Genomic DNA, 11,254 nt, shown 5'->3' with positions numbered 1-11,254 from the left:
TGATTGGTCACAACTTGTCACATGGTACAAGGCTTTTGTGAATAGCCTTGTACCATGTGACCTCTGTGATCATTCACAGATTTCACACATAGTAAGTAATGATGTCACAAGTGACATCTTGCTTACTACTTTGCATGTGATCACTGATTGGCCAATCAGTGATCACATGATCGGGACCTCGTACAGAGGTCCCGTCCGACAATCGGTGTTTCACTGTGTCCGGAGGACACAGCGGGCACCGGATTGCAGTGCTGCGCGCTCCCAGGGAGCGCGCACAAGCAGGGTGCGGGGAGGCCGTTTATAGACGGCCACCCGACCCTGCAGTGCCACCGTCCGGCCGTTTATATACAACGGCCGGTCAGGAAGTGGTTAAAGGCCTCATATTTTTTTCTGAAAACAGTAGAATGATGGGCTTTACCAAAAAGCTGTAATTTTGTTTCATACAGGATAGTGGCGAGTATTGCAAATTATTGTATCATTGTGGCCACCCGGTTGCCATAACGACCGCAGGTATATGTGAACGCTGTCTATATACTATGTCAGCAACGGGTGGATAGGCTTGTGAATAAAGGTTTGTAGTATCCTGAGTTAGCTAGTAGTTCCTAATTCCTCTGTATTTTGATTCTCACTCCTGCCTGAGCTACAACAAAATGGCAGCAGTTAGTGCCAGGAACCCAGTATCATATTAAGAATTAACATTGATTGTTTACAGACCTTTTGGGGGGTATATATGGACATCAAGTGGGGCGCTTCAGCCACGCTCCTGATGACTTCATACGACGAAATGCATAGGGCGGGGCTTGACAGTGCTGCACTTGTCGTTTGAGAAGGGATTGCTGTGTCCCAGGATTTAAAGTGCCATATCCTGTACATGCTTTTTATGTAAGTGCATTTTTAAGTGTTTTTACTTAAAAATGATGTTATGGTTTTGAAGTTTCCCTTTGATGTTTTCATGGTGGTGGAGGACTATTGTGGATGGTCTGGAAGTGTTTTCACTTATGGAACCTGCAATCAGCAGATAGAGGCATCAAGACCATACAGACAGTGAACTCGCTGTAGGAGAATGCTGCTACACCTAGAAGCACCATTTGACCTACCATTGCAGGTGGTCAACAATCTGTGGTGAGTGGGGCCCTGGAGGGAGAGCACTAAGTGGAGCACTCAACACTAAGAATTTTATGGATAAGAAGATTAATAACTGTATCACCTAGTTTTACACTGGATGGGGATATTATTCATTTGGAACTTTAAATGGTTGAATGCTGATTGGGACTTACTATTATTTGTATACAAGTGCAATATTTTGTATATAAGTGCACTATATTTATAGTTTGATGGTTTCATTGTTTATTTATTTCACTCATTTGGTACACTTTGTGGTTGAAGCATGCAGGGTATTTACATATAATGATTTTTTCCCCAACATAGGTATGCATTAAGTCACTGGGAAGGAGGGACACATCTTGTTTAGACCTATGGAATAGAGGAACATGTACAGTGGGGCAAAAAAGTATTTAGTCAGCCACCAATTGTGCAAATTCTCCCAGTTAAAAAGATGAGAGAGGCCTGAAATTGGCATCATAGGTAGACCTCAACTATGAGAGACAAAATGAGAAAACAAATCCAGACAATCACATTGGCTGATTTGGAAAGAATTTATTTGCAAATTATGGTGGAAAATAAGTATTTGGTCATCTACAAGCAAGCAAGATTTCTGGCTCTCACAGACCTGTACCTTCTTCTTTAAGAGGCTCCTCTGTCCTGCACTCATTACCTGTATCAATGGCACCTGTTTGAACTTGTTAGTATAAAAGACACCGGTCCACAACCTCAAACAGTCACACTCCAAACTCCACTATGGTGAAGACCAAAGAGCTGTCGGACACCAGAAACAAAATTGTAGACCTGCACTACGCTGGGAAGACTGAATCTGCAATAGGCAAGCAGCTTGGTGTGAACAAATCAACTGTGGGAGAAATAATTAGAAAATGGAAGACATACAAGACCACTGATAATCTCCCTCGATCTGGGGCTCCACACAAGATCTCACCCTGTGGGGTCAAAATGATCACAAGAACGGTGAGCAAAAATCCCAGGACCACCCGGGGGGACCTAGTGAATGACCTGCAGAGAGCTGGGACCAACGTAACAAAGATTACCATCAAATCCTGCAGTACCAGACGTGTCCCCCTGCTTAAGCCAGTACATGTCCGGGCCCTTTTGAAGTTTGCTAGAGAGCATTTGGATGATCCAGAAGAGGACTGGGAGAATGTCATATGGACAGATGAAACCAATATAGAACTGTTTGGTAGAAACACAACTCGTCGTGTTTGGAAGAGAGAGAATGCTGAGTTGCATCCAAAGAACACCATACCCACTGTGAGGCATGGGGGTGACAACATCATGCTTTGGGGCTGTTTCTCTGCAAAGGGACCAGGATGACTGATCCATGTACAGGACAGAATGAATAGGGCCATGTATCGTGAGATTTTGAGTGCAAACCTCCTTCCATCAGCAAGGGCATTAAAGATGAAACATGGCTGGGTCTTCCAACATGACAATGATCCCAAACATACCGCCCGGGCAACGAAGGAGTGTCTTCGTAAGAAGCATTTCAAGGTCCTGGAGTGGCCTAGCCAGTCTCCAGATCTCAACCCCATAGAAAACCTTTGGAGAGAGTTGAAAGTCCGTGTTGCCCAGCGACAGCCCCAAAACATCACTGCTCTAGAGGAGATCTGCATGGAGGAATGGGCCAACATACCAGCAACAGTGTGTGCCAACCTTGTGAAGACTTACAGGAAACGTTTGACCTCTGTCATTGCCAACGAAGGATATATAACAACGTATTGATATGAACTTTTTATATTGACCAAATACTTATTTTCCACCATAATTTGCAAATAAATTCTTTCCAAGTCAGCCAATGTGATTGTCTGGATTTTTTTTCTCATTTTGTCTCTCATAGTTGAGGTCTACCTATGATGCCAATTACAGGCCTCTCTCATCTTTTTAAGTGGGAAAACTTGCACAATTGGTGGCTGACTAAATACTTTTTTGCCCCACTGTATGTTTTGTGGGTCACTAACACATATATAGGAGGGGATATTCACTCATTAGAGGCAGCGCAGAAATTATTTATGGTTTGTTTTGTCTGTACACAGCACATTCTCCCAAAAAGATTTTGGCTTTTTCAGGTAAGTTTTGAGAAACTCCAATCTGACTTTTTTATGTTTCTCTGTCAGCAGTGGGGTCCTCCTGGGTCTCCTACCATATCATCCCTTTTCATTCAGATGACAACGTAAAGTGCAAGCTGACACAGTTGTACCCTGTGCCTGAAGGTCAGCTTGAAATTGTCTGAAAATTGATCAAGGTTTTTAGCCGCCATTCGAACAATCCTTCATTGCAATATTTGATCAATTTTTCTCTTTCATCCGCATCCAGGGAGATTAGCTGAAGTGCCATGGGCTGTAAACCTCTTTACAATATTGTGCACAGTGGACACAGGAACATTAAGGTCTCTGGAGACGGACTTGTAACCTTGAGATTGTCCATGCTTTTCCACAATTTTTGTTCTCAAATCCTCAGACAATTCTTTGCTGCTCTTTCTCTTCTTCATGCTCCATGTGGCACACAGAGACACACAAGAGAAAGGTTGAGTCAAGTTTTCACCATTTTAACTGGTTGCTGATGTGATTTCTATATTGTCAGCACCTGTTAATTGATAGAATTGATTACAATTTTGAGAAGGTGGCAATAGTTTTGTCCAGTCCATTTTTGGGGTTTTGCATGGAATGTGTCAGATTTGTTTTTTGTTTCTCCACTTTTTTGTGTCATACCAATACAAACAAAGGGAGTAAACATGAGAATGCCTAAACATTTGTAATTACAACGTTCTGAGCAAAGTGGTCCATTATCTGACAGCAATGCAGGGGTGCCAATATTTTTGGCCCTGACTATATATTATCATACTTTTGATTTTATGCTGGTGCAGTTTAAAGCATAAAATTCTTTAGCCTTGGATCATTTATATTGCTATGGTGATCATGTGATTTGTTAATCTATTCCCCTTCTGCACATGTAGGACACCCAAAATTTATGGGTGACTGATTCTTCCACAGCATACCTTTGCAGAATGGTACTAGTATTCCAATGTTTCTCTCCCTCACTCACTCCCAATGTCACCCCAGTGCTCGGCGAAGAGGGGCAGGGAAGAGGCAAACAAGGATGCTGTGCAGGCGCCTGACATCCTCCTTATCAACCAATCACATCATTGATTGTTAGGACACCTGTGACTAGCCTTTTGGCTAAGATCAAGTGTAGTATCTATTCTTATCAGTGTCCAGTAGGGATGCTCCACCACCATTCTTGCATTTTGGTGATGATGGCTGGCTGTATAGTACCCCTGCTGGTATGACCAGGGTGCTCACAGACAGTTGAGGCATGGAAGTAATTCTCCTGGGAAAATCAGATGGGCCCAGTTCCTCCTGATTTGAATGGATCTACCTTGTATGGCCAGCGGGGCCACAGAGTCTACGGAGCAGTGCCTCCTGGGAATGTTTGCCCCAGGGATGTTCTTAGTAACACATGGGGGTAGGATCCCTCATGTGAAAAATGCACATGGTCACTGTTCCACTTTATCTGCACTGCTCCTTTTTGGGCTAAGTCCAAGGCAATTTTTCTTGCTACAGCCCTCAGGGCTTAGCCAGTGCACTATTGCACAACCACTTATTTATTTTTCCTCCACTGTTTTGTCACTTGTGTTTTTTTTTGTCACTTGGATGGAGGGTGTGGGTCCTCAGGCCTACCCTGAAATCTAGTGGGAGGATGTGTGGATACTGGAGGGGGGGGGGGGTCATTCTCTCTTCGGGAGAGCTCCCTGACCTAGTACTTGGTGGTCGGCTTTGGCTAGCCACAAGGAAAGGGGTCCGCCAGGACTTTTGGCTAGGTGGACCATGTTGGTAACCCTTAGTCCCTGCCAGGAGCCTTGTGCCCTAGGGTATCAGGGTAGAGGTCCTACCCCTTTGCGAAGTGGACAAAAGCACACGCCTAAGTAAATTTTTTTGTGTTAATTTGCATTTGCACTTTTTTTGTTCACTTAGGGGCTTGTCATTTTTTAGAAAGAAAAAACCTGACTAGAAGGTTGTAGTAGTGCACATGAATAACTGTGGCTTTGTGTAACTAATATGCAGGCTTGATCCACCCACTGGCTTGTATACAATTTTTAGGCATTTTGAAAAGGCACACCTAAAAAAACTTGAAGGCACCCTGGTTGAAAAAGGCTAGTGTGTAAGTAGGTGGTTGAGTTTGGCTCTGAATAAAAGTGCCTGACCCTCGAAACGCGTTAGGTATTTAAGAATGTTTAGAGGTCTTCCCTTGCATTCAGCTGAGTATGGTGGATTTGGAGGTGGTCTCATCTGTATCTCTGGATGGGCTTGTGAGTACCCACTTGTTTTTTAGTTCTGTAGTAAAAATTGAGTTATATTAATGCACTTGGTCAGTGTACCTTGTTTTTGTAGTTGGTGCAAGAAACCCACAGTCCTACCTTCCCTGTGTTGTCTATACAGCTCTCTGCATTTTTTATGTTGTACATCTTCCTATGCCATCCCTGTGCTGTCTGTACATCTTTATGTAAACTTCCTGCCTTTACTGTGCCGTCTGTACTACTGCCTGCATATCTCCATGTCTTCCACGTCCTGCCTGTACATCTCCATGTCCTGCCTGTACATCTCCATGTCCTGCCTGTACATCTCCATGTCTTCCACGTACTACCTGTACATCTCCATGTCTTGCCTGTATATCTCCATGTCATCATGTCCTGCCTGTATACAGTATCTCACAGAAGTGAGTACACCCCACACATTTTTGTAAATATTTTATTCTATCTTTTCAAGTGACAACACTGAAAAAAATGAAACTTTGCTACAATGTACAGTAGTGAGTGTACAGCTTGCATAACAGTGTACATTTTCTGTCCCCTCAAAATAACTCAACACACTGCCATTAATGTCTAAACCGTTGGCAACAAAAGTGAGTACACCCCTAAGTGAAAATGTCCAAATTGGGCCCAATTAGCCATTTTCCCTCCCTGTTGTCATGTGACACGTTAGTGTTACAAGGTTTCAGGTTTAAATGGTGAGCAGGTGTGTTAAACTTGGTGTTATCGCTCTCACACTGGTCACTGGAAGTTCAACATGGCACCTCATGGCAAAGAACTCTCTGAGGATCTGAAAAAATAATTGTTGCTCTACATAAAGATGGCCTAGGCTATGAGATTGCCAAGACCCTGAAACTGAGCTGCAGTACGATGGCCTAGACCAGCAATGGGCAAACTACGGCCCGGCGTACCTTTTAATCCGGCCCGTGGAGCGTGATACTGTCAGGATGGCTGTCAGGATGTGTGTAGGCGGGGCAGCGTGACGAACGTGAGGGGAGCTAGGCTCCTCTCACAGTCCGCCCTGAAGACCGGAACGGCGCGGCAACACGGCGAGAGGAACGTGCGGAGCAAAGGTAAGTGAATTGACACAGGGGGGACTTGGCTTACTACTTGGGGGGGAATAGTACCATGGGGGATGAAATACTATATGAGGGATGAATTAATATGGGGGATGAATTACTATATGGGGGATTAATTACTATGCTTACTATGGGGGAATATTACTATGCTTACTATGGGGGAATATTACTATGCTTACTATGGGGGAATATTACTATGCTTACTATGGATGACACATACACATCATTCATCTACTCTTGGTCTGGCCCCCGGGTCCAATATATGAACCCATTGCGGCCCTCAAGTCAAAAAGTTTGCCCACCCCTGGCCTAGACCATACAGCGGTTTAACAGGACAGGTTCCACTCAGAACAGGCCTCGCCATGGTCAACCAAAGAAGTTGAGTGCACGTGCTCAGTGTCATATCCAGAGGTTGTCTTTGGGAAATAGACATATGAGTGCTGCCAGCATTGCTGCAGATGTTGAAGGGGTGGGGGGTCAGCCTGTCAGTGCTCAGACAATACGCCACACACGGCATCAAATTGGTCTGCATGGCTGTCGTCCCAGAAGGAGGCCTCTTCTAAAGATGATGCACAAGAAGTGCCGTAGTTTGCTGAAGACAGGCAGACTAAGGACATGGATTACTGGAACCATGTCATGTGGTCTGATGACACCAAGATAAACGTAATTGGTTCAGATGGTGTCAAGCGTGTGTAGCGGCAACCAGGTGAGGAGTACAAATTCTTAGATTGTAAGCTCCAAGGAGCAGGGCTCTCCTAACCCTCGTGTATTGAACTGTATTATTGCTGTATTGTGTCCTGTTCTATTGTAAAGCGCTGAGCAAACTGTTGGCGCTATATAAATCCTGTATAATAATAATAATAAAAAAAAAAAGACAAGTGTGTCTTGCCTACAGTCAAGCATGGTGGTGGGAGTATCATGGTCTGGGGCTGCACGAGTGCTGCCGGCACTGGGGAGCTACAGTTCATTGAGGGAACCCATGAATGTCAACATGTACTGTGACATACTGAAGCAGAGCATGACCCCCTCCCTTCAGAGACTGGGCCGCAGGGCAGTATTCCAACATAACGACCCAAAACACACCTCCAAGATGACCACTGCTTTGCTAAAGAAGCTGAGGGTAAAGGTGATGGACTGGCCAAGCATGTCTCCATGTGGGGCATCCTCAAACAGAAAGTAGAAGAGCGTAAGATCTCTAACATTCACCAGCTCCTTGATGTCGTCATGGAGGAGTGGAAGAGGACTCCAGTGGGAACCTGTGAAGCTCTGGTGAACTCCATGCCCAAGAGGGTTAAGGCAGTGCTGGAAAATAATGGTCGCCACACAAAATATTGACACTTTGGGCCCAATTTGGACATTTTCATTTAGGGGTATACTCACTTTTGTTGCCAGCGGTTTAGACATTAATGGCTGTGTGTTATTTTGAGGGGACAGCAAATTTACATGTTATACAAGCTGCACACTCACTACTTTACATTGTAACAAAGTGTCATTTCTTCAGTGTTGTCACATGAAAAGACATAATAAAATATTTACAAACATTTGAGGGGTGTACTCACTTCTGTGAGATACTGTATCTCCAGGTCTTCCACGCCCTGCCTGTATATCTCCATGTCATCCACGTCCTGCCTGTATATCTCCATGTCTTCCACGCCCTGCCTGTATATCTCCATGTCATCCACGTCCTGCCTGTATATCTCCATGTCATCCACGTCCTGCCTGTATATCTCCATGTCATCCACGTCCTGCCTGTATATCTCCATGTCATCCACGTCCTGCCTGTATATCTCCATGTCATCCACGTCCTGCCTGTATATCTCCATGTCATCCACGTCCTGCCTGTATATCTCCATGTCATCCACGTCCTGCCTGTATATCTCCATGTCATCCACGTCCTGCCTGTATATCTCCATGTCATCCACGTCCTGCCTGTATATCTCCATGTCATCCACGTCCTGCCTGTATATCTCCATGTCATCAACTATTGCCTGTATATCTCCATGTCTCCCATGTACTGCCTGATCTTCCTACCACCTCAATGCTATCTGTACACCTCTGTGCCTTCCCTGTACATTACTCAAGGCAGGGAAATGTACACAGAGCATCAGGAAGACACGGGAGAGGCACAGGCGGTACCTGGAAGACACGGGAGAGGCGCAGGCGGTACCTGGAAGACGCGGAGAGAGGAGCAGGCGGTACCTGGAAGACGCGGAGAGAGGAGCAGGCGGTACCTGGAAGACGCGGAGAGAGGAGCAGGCGGTACCTGGAAGACGCGGAGAGGTGCAGGCGGTACCTGGAAGACGCGGAGAGAGGAACAGGCGGTACCTGGAAGACGCGGAGCAGTACAGGCGGTACGTGGAAGAAATGGAGAGGAACATGCGGTACATGGAAGGCGCCCTTTACCGGCTATACATCCCCGTACATCCACTAGTGCTGGCTGTACATCTCCTGTGTTCCTCTTTACTGTGTATCCTCATCTATGTGTCCCGGTCCAGGTCCCTGCCTTCCCCATGCTGTGAGATTATCTTCCTGCCTTCCCGGCACATCCCATCCCTTCCTATGTACACAGAGCGGGGCAGTGTCGCCCTATAACAGGACGCCTCCTGTGTCTCCCCGCCCCCTGACATGGGGAGGGGCGGAGCGATGTTGTACTTCCTGTGTGGTGTGTAGGAGGGTCTCCTGTACTCTCATATCTTCATCACAACTTTGTACGGACGGACGGCGGAGCCGGGAAAGTTCCCTCCGTGTTGTGTGTCCGGTGAGTGTTGCGTGTCCGGGGGAGGGGGAGTATGATGTCACAGAGCTCAGGCAGTGGCAGGTTTCTCTGCGGTGAGGGCTCAGTGTACATATGAACAGGTTAGTACACCCCGAGCCCCTCCCGTACAGGGTGGAGCTCCTCCTCCTGAGGAGTGGTGTGTGTACATGTGTGGGGCTCATTGACATGTATGGAGGGTTGGTGTATGTAGACTAGCAGTCAGTGGCATCCTAGTACTGTAGTAGAATGTGGAGATGAATAGCAGGGATCCTGAGTAATCTGTATGTGATATATAATATCCTATAATACACCATGTCTTCTATATGTATAATAATGCGTGACCCCTAACTCTGAGCTTCTCTTCCTCGCTCCCAGCCCTTGTGTGGTGTGCCCCCCCCCCCCCCCAACCTGGTGCAGCGTCCATCCCCTCTGCAGGCACCCTGGTAAAGTCTATGGGGCTGAGTGCTATAATGAGTGGGCCCGGCATCCAGTGCCCTGTCCTTCGGACCCTGCCGAGTGGGCCCGGCATCCAGTGCCCTGTCCTTCGGACCCTGCCGAGTGGGCCCGGCGTCCAGTGCCCTGCGGTTCGGACCCTGCCGAGTGGGCCCGGCGTCCAGTGCCCTGCGGTTCGGACCCTGCCGAGTGGGCCCGGCGTCCAGTGCCCCGCGGTTCGGACCCTGCCGAGTGGGCCCGGCGTCCAGTGCCCTGCGGTTCGGACCCTGCCGAGTGGGCCCGGCGTCCAGTGCCCCGCGGTTCGGACCCTGCCGAGTGGGCCCGGCGTCCAGCGCCCTGCCCTTCGGACCCTGCCGAGTGGGCCCGGCGTCCAGCGCCCTGCCCTTCGGACCCTGCCGAGTGGGCCCGGCGTCCAGTGCCCTGCGCTTCGGACCCTGCCGAGTGGCGAACACCTAGATCTGGCACACGCGCAGGGTGCAGTCAGCTGCGAGTCATCGGGAAGTGACAGTTGACTTCCGAAGCCCCGAGAAGAATCCCCCGAGGGGAGGACAGCATTTGACCTCATGAGCTGGTAAGTATCTGTTTCGTAAAAGTCGGCAGCTACAATGTTTATAGCTGTTGAAATTTAATTTCCACACGCTGGAGTAAAGTTCCTCTTTAAAGCCAAACTCCAGGAAACTTGCAAGTTCTCCCGTTGTGTGGGGCTGCACCCACACTGCAAGGGTTAAGTCCTCATTTATGTCTAGGGGGCATAGAAAAGCCAATTTACTTACCTGATCCTTCACTCCTCTGTGCTGCTCGACCATCCCCACAGCATCTTTCAAGCCAAGGGGCCCAGGATCCTGATGTCATCAAGACAGATGAAAGATACATAGCCCTGCATTGGACACAAGGACCTGAGGGACAGGTTACCATTGGTGCTTGAGGGAGCAGAGGATCAGGTAAGTAAAAGTGCTTTGAGGCCTTGTCCACAACTGAGGGACGCTGCAGCGTTGTGTTTTCTTTTTTTCGCATGTTTTTGTGGCATATTTGTGAAGCGGCACCATTCATTTTGAATGGGCCTCCCTCCGCTCCAAAGAAGCTCATGTTCCGAATGTTGGCACTGAGCCAGCCGCATTTGGCATTGCGTGATTTGCCCCAATTTTCATGTGTTTTGTCTACAGCAATCTCAGCAAAATCGCACTTTGTTTGTGGTGCCATTAAAAAATGGCATTACAAATGCTTTGGGTGTTTTGCTGCAGTCCTGCCTGCGATGCCAATACGCTCAGGTGTGAATGGAGCCTTAAGGCGGCCATAGATTTCCGATTTTCTTGCCGAATTATCGGCCGATAAAAAAATTGGCCGATATTCGTACCGTTAGTGGGGAAAAATGTTGGCCGTTTTTCTTAATTTTAAGATATTTTGAAAATTGTCCAAGCTGGAAAATCCTGGGACGATTTGTTAGATCGGCCGACTTTCACGGTAATTTATGGTCAAATCAGCTGTTCTTCTGGCCGATTTGACAATAAATTGACTATAAAGAAAAAGAAGAAA

General features: G+C 47.1%; 1 protein-coding gene across 1 annotated transcript in view; it reads left to right on the top strand.

Annotated features, from left to right (window-relative positions):
• The first annotated feature begins 9,160 nt into the window (after positions 1-9,160).
• LOC149458191 (tetraspanin-14-like) overlaps positions 9,161-11,254 on the top strand; it is a 73,839-nt gene continuing 71,745 nt past the window's right edge. Inside the window, exon 1 of the mRNA XM_089682471.1 lies at positions 9,161-9,271. The gene's annotated coding sequence lies outside the window, so the exon portion shown is untranslated. The remainder of the gene's footprint in view (positions 9,272-11,254) is intronic.

The sequence above is a fragment of the Staurois parvus genome, unplaced genomic scaffold (assembly GCF_062004578.1).
Source record: "Staurois parvus isolate SC_StPar_1 unplaced genomic scaffold, SC_StPar_1.0 ptg000291l, whole genome shotgun sequence".
Classification (NCBI taxonomy): Eukaryota; Metazoa; Chordata; class Amphibia; order Anura; family Ranidae; genus Staurois; species Staurois parvus.
The sequence above is the reverse complement of the archived record's forward strand: the minus strand, read 5'-3'. Positions and strand labels throughout refer to the sequence as shown.